Consider the following 15,672-nt stretch of genomic DNA (forward strand, 5'->3'; position numbering starts at 1 on the left):
TGGAAATGGTCAAAGATGTAAAAAGTCAAAAAGTTGACTTTTGACTTTGAAAAGTAAAACTTTGACCGACCTTATATTCAAATGTGATTTGAATTTTGAGAAATGAATGCGGATTCATGCTCGGAAGGTCAAAATTAGTCAAGACAAAAAAAATCATAAAAATTCAAAATGTTGACTTTTCAGTCAAAGTTTGACTTTGACCAAATGACTATTTTGCCTTTTGACTAAAGTTAGTGGAAAAATCCAAACTTTTGTTGGATAATTCCACTAACAAAATAGTAGGCTAGGTGTTGGCTTATAGTGGAGACATTAAGCCCACTTAGATAGTGGATTCTGGGTGTTGGGTTTTTATGAAGTTGTTTCATGCAATTTTGCATGACTCTTTTCTATAAATATGGGCTTTTGAATTTGGATTAAAAACTTTTGGACATTTTGCCAAATTTAGTTTTTAAAAATTGGACTGAAAAAACCTAAACCCAACCCAAAATTCATTCTGTTGTTTCCATCTCTTTCTCTCTCTCGGGTTCTTCATCCATCGGTTCCACAACCTAATTCTGAGTCCAAAGGATAGTAGGTCAGCTCTAGTGGTTTTCCAGTTCGTGTTTGAGTGGAGATAGACGAGTTTCGGGAGCTTCAAAGGTAATGTTTCTAAAAAATCCTAATTAACTAATTTAGGGTTGTATGTTTAATTTATGCAATGAGAGTAAAATTGATCTTTATTTCCATTGCGTATGTCTCGTGTTCCATCAGCCTCCACTCATATGTCTCTACATAAATAATCTGAGGATCACATCATTTGTATTACCTATACAAAATGGGCTGCATCTAATAGTATTAGTAGGATGAGATACCTAATTTCATCCATATACTTATGTCTTTTAGGCTATATAGTATTAATTTGATCTTGTTTACGTCATCGCATAAAGTTAAAGTATTGATACTATAGCCATGGATATGTTTATTGGATTTTCATAATAGAATGCAAAATCAACAACTTTATTGAACAAGATAATCAATAACATTTTATTGATAAATAGAATTTTTAACACAAAATTTACGAACTGTGAGTTCTAGGACATTCCTAACACCATAAGCATTTACCTCGATTGTCTCTTTCTCTGCATCTGTGAGTGTTTCAGGGTATTTTGTAGGGTCTGTAATAGCCAGAAGTGTCTTCTGCTGTCCCAAAACGGTCTTGATCTTTGCTTTCCATAGTTTAAAGTATGTCTTTCCATCAAACTTCTCAATTCCATACCTTGTTGTAGCCATTTTTTAACTTCAAGATTGACTTATCTGATTTGGAGTATGCAAGAATTCAAATCTTGGATCTGTCTTGAACTATTCTCAGCTTTGATACCACTTGTCTCAGATAAATATGATTCTCTTGTTTGCAGTCACAAACTATTCAGAATTACGGTCAAGTACACTTCAAGACTTAGGGAAGGCTGTATGCTTAAGGCTTCAAAACTCTTCAATCGTTACCTGAAGGTAGCTTAATCGTGTAGATGAAGCACCAAAGAACTAAACAATAGTTCAAATATGTAAATGATAGTACGAAGCACTAAACAATCGTAGATGATAGTTGAGTAGAGTTAAACGATCATATAGACGACAATTGAGAAACTAGATGATGCGATGCGGAGCTAAACGATCGTGTAAACGATGTGATGCGAAGCTAAATAATCGTGTAAATGATGCGATAGGAACTAAACGGTCGTATACACGATATTTAAGTAAATGCTAGATGATTGTAGAGTAAGAAAGAAAGAACACAAGAATTTAAGTGGTTTGGCCAAAGGCCTACGTCCACGGTGCAAATCGGGAGAGTCACTTTTATTACTTATTCTTCAAACTTCTTACAGAATGAATGTCTTGCTCTCTCTATCTCTCGTTCTATTCTTACATTCGTTTTCTTTTTATACAGGCGCTCATAGTCTACGAAGAAACTCTGGTGGTTACAACAACAACAAAAAAAAGACGACAACATTTAATTGCCTGTAACTCCATTTCTTTTGTCTTCGGTTCTTTCTGTAACACTTACACATTTTTTCTATTTATGACAGTTTTTGTCGAGTTTGGACATGATGAGGGTGCTAAAGATGAATCAAACTAGTTGAGATATCTTGGAACACTCCCTAATCCCTTTTGATTCCTTTTGATTCTGTATATTGTTAAAAATAAATAGTAAATCCAAAAATATCTCTTCGATATTGAGAGGGAAAAGAGCATAAATGAAAAAAAATTATAAACAAAAATCTATGGGAACCCTCTCTCTTTTTCCTTTTTTTTTTTTTCCCTAATTGAAAACAAGATGATTTTGCAATATCCAATTAACTCTATTTCCAACTTCTAAATGGAATATTTGTTTAACTGTTTTTTTTTTGTTTTTTTTTTTTTAATATAAACTTTCAATTAACGATTTTTTAATAGATAATGTATCATTTTTCAAAACAAAAAAAATATTGATGTAATTATATGTAATTTTAACTAATATTATAAATAATAAACTTTCAATTAACAATTTTTTTAATATTCTTATTATTGTAGATAAAAGAAACATTCAGAACCCATTTAATGATCATTATGAAACCAAAATCTATTTTCATAATGATGATGGTTGATACCAAAGTTTGATAATAAGTGTGAATTTATAATTATATATGGAAAGAATGGAATAATCACTCGAAAAACTCGAAAACTTTACATTGGGGCTTGGCCATGAACATTTCGACAATCAAATTAATAAACGTTAAGAGATTAGAGATGGAGAATAGAGGATTTGGATGTTTTTTAGCATACCTCAAATGTCACGAGTCTTTTTTATTATATAGAAAAATGGTTTCTTAATGACCACTTGGTTAATTAATTAATTTGACAGTTACTAATTTAATCTAGCCGTTTGAACGAATCCAAGCACGTTTAGTTGGCTTAATATACAAACACTTGATTATAATCGCTATGAGCCAACCTTCATATTTTAGCATTATTTTTCCTTTATGATCGACCTTAAAAATCGACCTTCAGGAATTTTATAAAGTCGGTCTCTATGAAATTCTTAACTTTCATGGCGGATCTTAAGAAACAATCTTCATGATTTTTGATGATCTTATGATAGGAATTGATCTCTTCGATTTAATGGTAGAGCATATGGATCAGTCATCATAATTAGTCAAATAAGGCCTTTCTCTTAGATTAATGAATACTTTAGTCACTTTTTACCCCCACAACAAAATTTATGAAACAAGTAAGTTTTAACTTCATTTCAATTTAAACATGCTAAACTCAAAGTTATTCCAAACTTTGAAATGTTTTCAAAATACATTGTCAATTCAAATCATACGATAAAAGAGAGAAATCATCACATTAATGGTTTGACTGTCGTGAAGCCTCCATCAACGATCAAGTTTTGTCCACTTATATAAGCTGATTCATCAGATGCAAGAAATAAAACAGCCTCAGCTATATGGCTAGCTTTCAACACCACTCCCTTCAAGCTTGCCGATAAGGAAACAATCTTTTCAATCTCGCTCCCTTCCATATTCAAACACTCACAAGCCATCCTCATCGCCACCCCGTTCGGGGACACATAATTCACCCTAATCCCATATGCCCCGAGCTCCCCGCAAGTCGACCGCACCACCCCCAACACTGCATGCTTCGAGCTTACATATGCTGTTGATGTTGTCCCAGCAACCACCGCCGCTGTGCTAGCCATGCAGATGATCGACCCCCGTATATTTTGCTTCACCATTGCTTGTCCAGCATGTTTGATCGTTGCAACGACCTTTACTTTTAAGAATATAAGTTAAACAAAAATTTAATGCATATCATTACTTTTCAACACTATGGCTCCTTTTGATAACAATTTGGTTTTTTATTTTTAGTTTTTAGTTTCGAAAATTAAGCTTACGAACATCCATTTTTACCTATAAATTTTCCTGTCATGTTATGCACTTTCTATCTATATTTTCAAAAATCAAACCACTTTTTTTAACTTGTATTTTAATCTAGAATTTAAATTCAATTTTTTTTAAGAAAATGTGAAAATCATCGTAATTTGAAAGGACACAAGCATAAATTTCATAAAAGAAAGAAACATAATTTTATTTTCACCTATAAATTTTTCTTTGTCATGTTATCCACTTCCTATCTATGTTTTAAAAAATCAAGCCACTTTTTTTAATTTGTTTTTGAATCTAGAATTTAAATTTATTTTTTTTTTTGGAAAAAATGTGAAAATAATCGTAATTTGATAAAATTTCATAAAGGAAACAAACATAATTTTATTTTCACCTATAAATTTTTCTTTGTCATGTTATCCATTTTCTATCTATGTTTTCAAAAATCAAGCCACTTTTTTAACTTGTTTTTGAATCTAGAATTTAAATTCATTTTTTTTAAATGTGAAAATAATCGTAATTTGATAGTAAACAAGCATAAATTTCATAAAGGAAACAAACATAGTTTTATTTTACCTATAAATTTTTCTTTGTCATGTTATCCATTTTCTATCTATGTTTTCAAAAATCAAACCACTTTTCTAACTTGTTTTTAAATCGAGAATTCAAATTCAATTTTATTTGTTTTGGAAAAAATGTGAAAATCATTGTAATTAGAAAGGAAGCAACCATAAATTTCATAAAGGAAACAAACATAATTTTATTTTCATCTATAAATTTTTCTTTGTCATGTTATCCACTTTCTATCTATGTTTTCAAAAATCAAGCCACTTTTTTTAACTTGTTTTTTAATCTTGAATCTAAATTTAATTTTTTTGGAAACAAATGTGAAAATCATCGTAATTTAAAAGTAAGCAAGCATAAAATTCATAAAGAAAACAAACATAATTGTATTTTCACCCATAAATTTTTCTTTGTCATGTTATCCTATAAATTTTTCTGTCATGTTATCCACTGTCTATCTCTTTTTAACTTGATTTTGAATCTAGAATTTAAATTCAAATATTTTTTTTTTTGAAGAAATGTCAAAATCATCATAATTTGAAAGGAAAAAAGCATAAATTTCATAAAGATAAAACTAAAAACAAAATTATTGTCAAACGGAACCTAAACTTTTGAGTGAACTGTTCTAGTATATAACATACTGTTGAATGAGAAATTTTAGACCAATCACAAGTTTTCATGTCATTTACTAAATTAATGATAAAATCCCAAATCATTAAATGTGGGCTCAATTAGAAGTTGACATATGTCCTGAATTGAAGTTGGAGACAAATTTCGATGACGCCACGTGATTTTATCATGACCGTTGAATCAGATAAGATTAATTGGACCCAATATGATATTATTATTTAGGTCAAAGTCCAACTAAGTCCAAAAATAGGCTGAATTTGACCCAAATGTTAAATCAGGCCTAAATCCAATTAATTGGGCCCAAAGGTCAACCCCATGGACCAACCAAGCCGAAGTCCAACTAATTGAGCCCAAAGGCCAGACCCATAGATCAACCAAGCCCAAGCCCACCTGTGAACTCTATAAATAGATAAGCTCTCTTCATTTTGAGGGGTGAGCAATTCTATACTCCAGAGAGCTTATAGGGAATTCTCTATAATCAGAAAACTCCTTGACTCTTGAAGCTGATCACACCTGAAGACTGAAGTCCGTTGAAGATACAAGCATTCTGAAGACTAAAGTCATTTGAAGATACAAGCATTCTGAAGACTGAAGTCCTTTGAAGATACAAGCATTTTCTATATTCAGAGAGTCCAGAGAATTCACCAACAAGCAGAAGACTTCCAAGACTCCACTCTTAGAAGATAGAAGACCCTTGAAGACACAAAGAAGACTCTTCCAAGACTTCTGCTTCAAGAATGTTCGGTGCTTTTCTTCTTCAAGTCAAGCACATTCACCCAACTGAGAGAGAATCAGAGGATCAAGTATTAGAGATCGAACCACATCGCATCAAATCAACTTCAATATCAACACCAACTCAAGTTCAACTCCAAGAAACAAGTTTCTCCAGAAGCCTCGTGTGAGTAAATTGGCACGTCTGGTGGGACCATCTCTACTTCTCATCTCTCTCTAGGCATCCACACAAGGCAAATGGAACTTAAGAAGATGGCATCCAAGGCTTCCTCCACAAACAACTCATACATGGGACCTGTCACTCGCAGCCGCTCAAGAGAAGTCATGCAAGAGCAGGAATAGAGCTCCCTCATTGCCCATAATATCTTAAGGCAAATGACGGAATCCCCACAAGGCAGGGTTGTCATCAAGAAAAACCCCTTGTTTGACAACTCTATTTCCACCTCCAGTAAGCCGAAAAGAGATTCACCGCCAGATGTGATCTCTGTCATGATGGTAGATGTGATGGCAGGAGCGGCCATGGCAGAAATGGAAAGGAAGATTAACTTTCTGATGAAAGCCGTTGAGGAGCGAGACCATGAGATCGCTGCCCTGAGAGAACAAATGCAGTCTCAAGAGGCTGTTGAATCCAGCCAAGCACCTACGGTCAAAGCAATTGACAAGGGGAAGACCGTGCTGCAAGAAAACCAAGGGCGACAGTCAGACTTGATGGCCTCTCTATCGGTCCAATAACTGCAAGACATGATCATGACCTCCATAAGAGCTCAATATAGAGGGTCAGCTCAAAATTTCTTCATGTATTCCAAGCCATACACCTAGAGGATCGACAATCTAAGAATGCCTGCAAGGTACGAACCTCCAAAGTTCCAAAAAATCGATGGAAAGGGCAACCCAAAGCAACATATCGCCCACTTCGTGGAAACATGCGAGAATGCAGGAACAAGAGAAGACCTACTAGTCAAACAGTTCGTCAGAACCCTCAAAGGAAATGCTTTTGACTGGTACACAGACTTAGAGCCTGAGGTGATTGATAGCTGTGAGAAACTTGAAAGAGAATTCTTAAATCGCTTCTACAGCACTAGGCGCACCGTCAACATAATGGAGTTGACAAATGCCAAACAACGGAAAGGGGAGCTGGTCATCAATTATATCAACCGATGGAGAGCTCTGAGTCTGGATTGCAAAGATTGACTCACCGAATTATCTGCTGTAGAAATGGGCACACAGGGTATGCACTGGGAACTTCTCTACATCCTGTAGGGAATAAAGCCCCGTACCTTTGAAGAATTGGCAACTTGGGCCCACGACATGGAGCTAAGTATCGCCAACAGAGGAACAAGGGACTTCCTGAGCCACGAACCGAAGAAAGAAAAGATGAAAGTGAAGGGCACGGAGAAAATTGTAAAAGGTGCCACAGGGGAATCAATGGTCGTTAATACGACCCCATTGAAGTTCCCCTCGAAAGGGAAAGAGAAGAAGATAGAAAAGAAAGATGAAGAAGGTGAAAGACATCGTCTAACAATGAAGGAACGTCAGGAAAAAGTCTACCCATTCCCCGACTCTGATGTTGTAGATATGCTTGAGAAACTACTAGAGAACCACCTTATCCAACTACCAGAATATAAACAATCGGAACAGGCCGACAAAGTGGATGATCCCAACTACTGCAAGTATCACAGGGTCGTTAGCCACACAATTGAAAAATGTTTCGTACTGAAGGAATTGATCCTCAAATTGGCTTGTGAGAGGAAAATAGAGCTAGATCTAGAGGAGGTGGTCCAAATAAATCATGTTGCAGTAACGGTAGCTCCAAGTGTGGCAGCACCAATCATATATTATGAAGAAAGGGAGAGCTCGGTCCAGTTTGGGACCTTCAAACCTATAGTAGTGCGGTTTTAGCTGGAGGTCCAAGCTACAGATCCTCAAAATGGAGGAGAGCGCATTGACGATGACGATAACGAAGGCTGGATTCTTGTGGCGCGCGGTAAGAAGGAAAGATTGAACTCTACCCAAAAAGAGCTACACTCTCATAAAAGGTACAAGAGAGGGAGCAAGACACAAAAAAGGAAGGGTAGAAAGAAGGCTTGGAGGCCCAAAGCTGTTGACGAGAGAGACGAGAATGTTCCTTGTCCTAGACGACAGATGACGTTAGTAGATTTTTTCCTGAAAACTTTGACAATTGGGGTTCAGAGGAGACACTAGAGGTTACTACATGTCATGCTATCAGTATCAGGGAGGACGAAGATACCGTTCCAGGCCCATTAAGGTCGACAGGAGAACCAAAGGGTTTGTCACCATTCAACATAGATGACTTACTTTCACTCCCGCGAGAAGCTAAAGCGACCCTCATTGAGGCACTGTTAAAATCTAACGCCTCTGGTGCATCGACCTCTGTAGCACGTGCTTATGCCTCGTGTTGCACATCCATAGGCTTCTCAGACAAAGATCTTCTACTGGGATCCAAATTGTATAATAGGCCTTTGTACGTCTCTAGATACATTCAAGAACAAAAAGTGGGTCGAATCCTCATCGACAATGGATCCGCCATCAATCTAATGCCTAAGACGACTATGAAATAGTTGGGCATACTCATGGAAGAGCTATCAAACAGAAAATTAGTAATTCAGGGTTTCAATCAAGGCAGCCAAAGGGCGATAGGCATGATACACTTAGAGCTCCTCATTGGCGATCTGAAGGCCAACGCGCTATTTCATGTGATAGACTCAAAGACTACCTACAAGCTACTATTGGACGCCCTTGGATTCATGGGAATGGTGTGATTATATCGACACTATATCAATGTTTCAAGTTTTACCAAGACGGGATTAAGAAGGTTGAAGTAGATTCTAATCCATTTTTCGAGGCCGAGGCTCACTTCGCAGATGAAAAGTTTTACCTAAAGAGTGAGAATTTCGGTGAGACTATACTGGTAGAAAACTTGCTGGTAAAGAAAGCAGATGGATCCCAGTCGAGGTCGCCAATAAACACAGAGAAAAGGGTGGATAGCAAGGTACAAGCTTCCAACCTTAAAGAGAGTAGAATATCCCTCAGCGTTGGAGAAACACCTGTGGTGAGGGGCGAAAAAGCCTCAAAATCTCTGATTCTGGGCTATGTCCCTTTGTCGAGACGAAAAAAGGGTGAGTCACCTTTTACAGAATGCTCAAAAGGTTTGCAGGTCGGAGACATAGAAATTGTAAAGGAGAGTTTCGTCACACCTCTAACGCCAATAACGAAGCAGGAAGTCCACAAGCTGGAGGCGGAAGTGATAGGGTTAAAGTTACCCGAGAGGCGAACTAAAGACGGATTCGATCCCAAGGCTTACAAGCTATTGGCAAAGGCGGGCTACGTCACAACTCACACTGAGTTCAAGAGTTTGAGGATTTATGAGCAACCCCGACTCTCGCCAACCTAAAAGAAGCTTTTGCAAGAAGGACACGCTGTACCCACATCGAGGGCGGGACTCGGATATAGGTCGTCAGAGCCAGTCCGCATAATCAGAAAGGCAAAGGGGAAAGTGGCCAACAACAATCATATCACTGCAGAAGAAGTCGATGATATAGGAGAAAAGGAGGGCAAAGAAAAAAGAGCCTCAGCCTTCGACCATATTAGATCGTTTGCCGCACGCGCCTTGGTCTTTGAGAGGTTAAGCATGATAGAAGCAAAAAGAAAAAGCCCACATACTCTTCCCAGAGTTACTCAATGTTCAGTTTTTCGAAGATTGACTCTACCAAATGAAGGAAATGAGGAAATCATCTGTCAATCGCCGATGGTAGATCGACCGTCAGCCTTCGAGAGACTAGCTGCAGTTTCGACGAAGAACGAAGGAGAACCCCGCACTCTTGTTTTTGATGCCTAAAGTACGAGAGGGCTGAAGATCCCCTTGACCAATATGTCCCTAGTAAGAAAAAGGAGAAGGGAAAAGCCTGCGCTGACGCCCCCAAAATGACCATAAGAAAAAGGGGGCCGATACGTTGAGCGTCCATCTGGCGACGAATTGACCTTAACAACGCTGAAGCGTCATCAGACCAGAAGCCATCAGGAGAGACAAGAAGTGATGGATAAATTCATAGTACCATCCCCTCACGCATGAAGAGAAAGATCTTCGTTACTCTAAACACATGTGAAGGCACGCTCAAAGTAAAGAGGCATGACATTGTTTTCACCAATCCTCAGAATGGAAATTTAGAGCAGGATGAAGGCGAAACTTCGTGCCACCACATCACAATCACCGAAGAATCTGAAGAGGGTATGACCGAAGAGGAAGTGAAGAACGCTCCGCAAGGTCTAGAGAACGGTGGTCAATCCACGGTGGACGACCTAAAAGAGGTGAATCTGGACACTGTAGAAGAACCGCGTCCGACTTTCATCAACGCGTCCCTCTCGGAAGAGGAAGAGGATGAGTACATGAGTCTGCTCACCGAATACAGGGATGTTTTCGCTTGGTCATACAAAGAGATACTGGGACTAGATCCAAAAGTAGCAGTCCACCATCTCGCGATCAATCAGGGGTGTCGACTCGTTAAGCAAGCTCAACGACGCTTTCGACCAGAACTTATCCCCCAGATTAAGGTTGAGGTCAATAAGTTGATTGAGGTTGGGTTCATTCACGAAGTTAAATATCCAACACGGATAGCCAACATTGTCCCGGTTAGAAAAAAGAATCGGCAGCTTCGTGTTTGCGTAGACTTTCGCGACCTAAATAGTGCATGTCCGAAAGACGATTTTCTATTGCCTATCACACAGATCATGGTCGATGCGACAACGGAACATGAGGTCTTATCTTTCATGGACGGATCTTCTGGTTATATCCAAATACGAATGGCCCTCGCAGACGAGGAAATGACGACATTTTGAACTCCAAAAGGGATATATTGTTACAAGGTAATGCCCTTCGGGTTGAAGAACACCGGCGCTACTTATCAACGTGCCATGCAGAAGGTATTTGACGATATGTTGCACAAACACGTGGAGTGCTATGTGGATGACCTTATGGTCAAGACCAAGCGACAACATGACCATTTGAAAGATCTAAAACAGTGTTCGATCGCCTGCGAAAGTACCAATTGAAGATGAACCCCCTCAAATGTGCATTCAGCGTAACTTCAGGAAAGTTTTTGGGCTTCATTGTGAGACATCAAGTGATAGAGATAGACCAATCAAAGATCGATGCCATCCAAAAGATGCCAAGGCCAAGGAATCTACATGAGTTGAGAAGTTTGCAGGGGCGTCTGGCCTACATCCGTAGGTTTATTTCTAACCTGGCAGAGCGGTGTCAACCCTTTCAAAGACTGATGAGAAAGGGAGAGAAATTCGCATGGGAGGAGGCCTTCCAGAATGCTTTTGATAACATAAAGAGGTACCTGATTAGCCCTCCTGTCTTAGGAGCCTCAGTAGCGGGCAAGCCGTTGATACTGTACATTGTACTGCAAGAGAGATCACTGGGGGCATTATTGGCACAAGAAAGAGAAAAGGGAAAAGAACGCACTCTCTATTACTTAAGTAGGACCCTGAATGGAGCCGAGAGCAATTATTCCCCTATAGAGAAGACGTGCCTTGCACTCTTCTTCACCATAGATAAGTTAAGGCAGTGCATGCAGGCCTTCACAGTCCACTTTAATACAAAAGTCGATCCCATCAAGTACGTCTTGTCCAGGCCGATCATCTCGGGATGTTTAGCCAAGTGGGAAATCCTGCTTTAATAGTACGACATTGTTTATGTACCGCAAAGGGCAGTTAAAGGACAAACATTGGCTGATTTCTTGGCAGATCACCCTGTTCCATCGGATTGAGAGTTAAGTGAAGACTTGCCCGATGACGAAGTTCTCTTCATAGAAACCTCAGGGTCGTGGGTCATGTTCTTTGACGGTGTGGCACGAAAGAGTGGTGCGGGAGCAGATATCATCTTCATTTCGCCAGAAAAGCACATGCTGCCTTATAGCTTCGCACTTGCCAAGTTATGCTCAAACAACGTCGCTTAATACCAAGCCTTGATAATTGGTCTCCAAATGGCCTTAAAGATTGGAGTAGCTTGTATAGAAATCTTCGATGACTCAAAGTTGATAATCAATCAACTCTTATGCCAGTACGAGGTGAAGCATGACGACTTAAAACCCTACTTCACTTACGCTTGCCAGTTGATGGAGAAGTTCGAAAGCGTAGTGTTGGAACATGTCCCGAGGATAAAGAACAAGAAAGCGGATGCCTTGGCAAAACTAGCCACTGCCTTAACGGACATGGATAATGTGCCCCTTAATATATCACTTTGGCGGAGATGGGTTGTACCTCCGGTTGGGACTACATATGGGGAAACGAATGTGATATTAGTCTATCTAACCGACGAGGAAGAGTAGCGATAGCCCATCATAAATTACCTTGAGCATGGAAGGCTCCCGGATAACCCTCGTCGTAAACCCGAGGTTCGCAGGAGGGCCCCGCATTTCATTTAGTATAAAGGGGTCCTATACCGTCGATCCTTTGAAGGACTTTTCCTTCGATGCCTCAGTAAAGAAAGGTCAGCGAAGGTTTTGGAGGAAGCACACTCAGGCGTATGTGGCGCGCATCAAGCTGGACCAAAGCTACAATTCCAGTTGAAAAGAATGGGTTACTATTGGCCGGGAATGATCTAGGACTCAATGGATTATGCGAAGAAATGTGAAGCCTGTCAATATCAGGCGAATTTCATTCATCAACCGCCTGAGCCTCTACTCCTGACCATAGCCTCGTGGCCTTTCAAAGTATGGGGGCTTGATCTGGTCGGCTCTATAACACTGAAGTCATCAGCAGGGCACTCATACATCGCAGCCACTGACTACTTCTCAAGATGGGTTAAGGCTGTCGCGCTAAGGGAAGCTAAGAAAGAAAACATGCTGGATTTTATCTGTACTCATATTATTCATCGATACGGTATTCCCCATCGGATCATGACGGATAACGGAAGACAATTCTCCAACAGTTTGATGGACAAGTTGTGTGAAAAATTCAAATTCAAGCAGTACAAGTCATCCATGTATGCCGCTGCAAATGGGTTGACTAAGACATTTAACAAGACATTGTGCAACCTACTGAAGAAAATTGTTTCCAAGTCGAAGAGAGATTGGCAGAAGAAGATTGGTGAAGTGTTGTGGGCTTATCGCACCACTCACCGTACCCCTATAGGAGTCACCCCATACTCTTTCGTTTATGGGGTAGAAGATGTCCTTCCTTGGGAAAGAGAAATTCCATCACTAAGAATGGCGGTGCAAGAAGGGCTCACTACAAAGGACAACGCCAAACTGTGGCTCCAAGAGTTGGAAGCATTAGATGAAAAACGATTAGAAGCTCAACAAGCATTGGAATGTTACCAGGCACAAATGTCTAGAGCCTTCGATAAGCATGTAAAGCCTCGGTCCTTTCAAGTCGATGATCTAGTGCTCGCCGTAAGGAGACCAATTATCACGACAAGACATACGGGGAATAGGTTTACACCTAAATGGGATGGGCCCTACGTCGTCAAAGAAGTCTACATAAATTGTGCGTACAAGATAGTTGATCAAGATGGGCTAAGAATTGGCCCAATCAACGACAAGTTTCTCAAGAAGTTTTACGCTTAACAAATGTGAAAAAAAATTGTACGAACTACGTTACGACTTAATCCCTGTCATTACAAAGGGTATGTAGGCAACTTAAAGCAATTTAAGTTCAGTCGCACAAAAAAAAACATTCTTCTTGAGCTACATTATGACTTAATCCCTATCATTATGAAGGGTATGTAGGCAGCGTGAAAGAAACTTCAAGTTCAGTCCAGTTTAGAAAAAAAAAAAAAAAAAAACATTCTTCTTGAACTACATTATGACTTGATCCCTATCATTATGAAGGGCATGTAGGCAGCGTGAAAGAAACTTCAAGTTCAGTCCAATTAAAAAAAAAAAAAATCTTCTTGAATTACATTATGACTTGATCCCTATCATTATGAATGGTATGTAGGCAGCTTAAAAGAAACTTCAAATTCAGTCCAGTTAAAAAAAAAAAAATTTAACTACGTCATGATTTGATCCCTTTCTTTAAAGGTACGAAGGAAACTTAAAAAAATTTAAGTCTAGTCCATCAGAAGAGGTACGAAAACCACGCAAATATGATACTACAAGATTGATGTTGATCATCCCCATTAAAGAATGACACACAAGATTGAAGATGTTAATCCTTATTGGGGGCAACATAACAGATTGAAGAAGTTCATCCTTCGTAAGGAGCTAGCACAGTAAATAAAAGGCACACGCTTGGAATGCACTTCGCTTCCTCTTTGAAATCAAACTCGAATGCTCTTCCATCTTCAAGTTCAGAGGTTTCATCGATGCTTCATCTTCATGCTCAAGTCTGGAGGCTTTTCAATGGCATCTTCATGCTGAAAGTCGCGAAGTCGAGCTCAATGTGAAGATTCATCCATGCTTCGTCAAACTCAAGTGCGGAGGATTTACGGATGCTTCAAGCTCAAATGTAGAGGATTCACCAATTCTTCAAGCTCAAGTGCAGAGGATTCGCTGATGCTTCGTCAAACTCAAATGCGGAGGATTTTCCGATGCTTTGTCAAACCCGAACGCAAAAGTCTCGTCGATGGTTCTCCATCTTCAAGTTCAGAGGCTCCATCGATGTTGCTCCATCTTCAAGTTCAAGATTGGCGTGCATGACCCCACTTCCATCTTCAAGTTCAAGATTGACGTTTATGGCCCCACTTCCATCTTCAAGTACAAGATCGATGTGCATGGCTCTGCTTCCATCTTCAAGTTTAAGACTGGTGTGCATGGCTCCACTTCCATATTCAAGTTCAAGGTCGATGTGCATGGCTCCGCTCCATCTTTAAGCTCAAGATCAATGTGCATGGCTTCGCTTCATCTTCAAGTTCATGGTCGGTGTGTAGGGCTCGGCTCCATTTTTAATGAGTCAGTCTACAAAATCATGACTCAGCTTCGATTCATCTCCAAAGTCTGGCATGGTTCGCTTCAATCAACACCAACTCAAATTCAACTCCACGAAACAAGTTTCTCCAGAAGCCTTGTGTGAACACATACTCCCCGAACGTTAGTCGAAATTACGTTCTCGAAGTTAGACATGTCGAGCTCTAGAATTGAAGAAGGAAAGCCCATAATGCCAGCATTGCTGACAAGAATGTCGAGCCAACCGTGTTTTTCGATGGTGTAGCTCACCGTTTCTTCAACTTGTTTCTCGTCTCTCACATCGCAATGATAAAAGCATGCATGGTCAATGCCAATGGAGGCTGCCACTTTCTGTCCTAGTTCATCGTTGATGTCAGCTACAACAACAAAAGCACCATTGGCTGCAAATAGCCTCGCCGTGTCCTCACTGATGCCGCTGGCAGCTCCCGTAATGAGAGCCACCTTCCTATACAGCCTCCTACGTGAGAAATTTTGTAGAATAGTCAAGAGTTTGTGAAGATATTAGTGCAAAAATCCAGATGATTGAAATGGATGTTAAACAAGAGAAAATTATAAAGACATTGTTACCTAGTAGGCTAAGACATTGTTGAGATCTTCTTCAAGGTTTAAGCCATGAGCTTTTGGCTATATGTTTAAATTTTGAAACAACCTTCATAAGCTCTTTAAAGAAAAATATCTAGACTGTTTTTTATGTATGATTAAAAGATATTTTGAAACCATTAAAAATGTCAAAGATTCCAGCATGGCCCATATAGTTAATGCCGGAAGGAAAAAGTAGTAACAATGGACAACAAAATTGGTTTAGATCAACAAGATATTATTCCATGAGCAATACTTAGATGTAACCTATACTCCATCTAAGTTCCATATTTCTCTTTCTTATTTAAATATTAAAAAATTATTTTTTAGATATTTTT

The 15,672-nt window shown here is 39.2% G+C and overlaps 2 pseudogenes; one reads left to right on the top strand and one right to left on the bottom strand.

The window, feature by feature from the left end:
• Nucleotides 1-3,358: 3,358 nt before the first annotated feature.
• LOC120087322 (short-chain dehydrogenase reductase 3b-like) lies at nucleotides 3,359-15,339 on the bottom strand (annotated as a pseudogene).
• On the top strand, nucleotides 7,134-11,614 carry LOC150033663 (uncharacterized; annotated as a pseudogene).
• Nucleotides 15,340-15,672: the final 333 nt, after the last annotated feature.

Source organism: Benincasa hispida, chromosome 9 (genome assembly GCF_027475165.1).
Source record: "Benincasa hispida cultivar pf3 chromosome 9, pf3_genome.v1.1, whole genome shotgun sequence".
Lineage (NCBI taxonomy): Eukaryota > Viridiplantae > Streptophyta > Magnoliopsida > Cucurbitales > Cucurbitaceae > Benincasa > Benincasa hispida.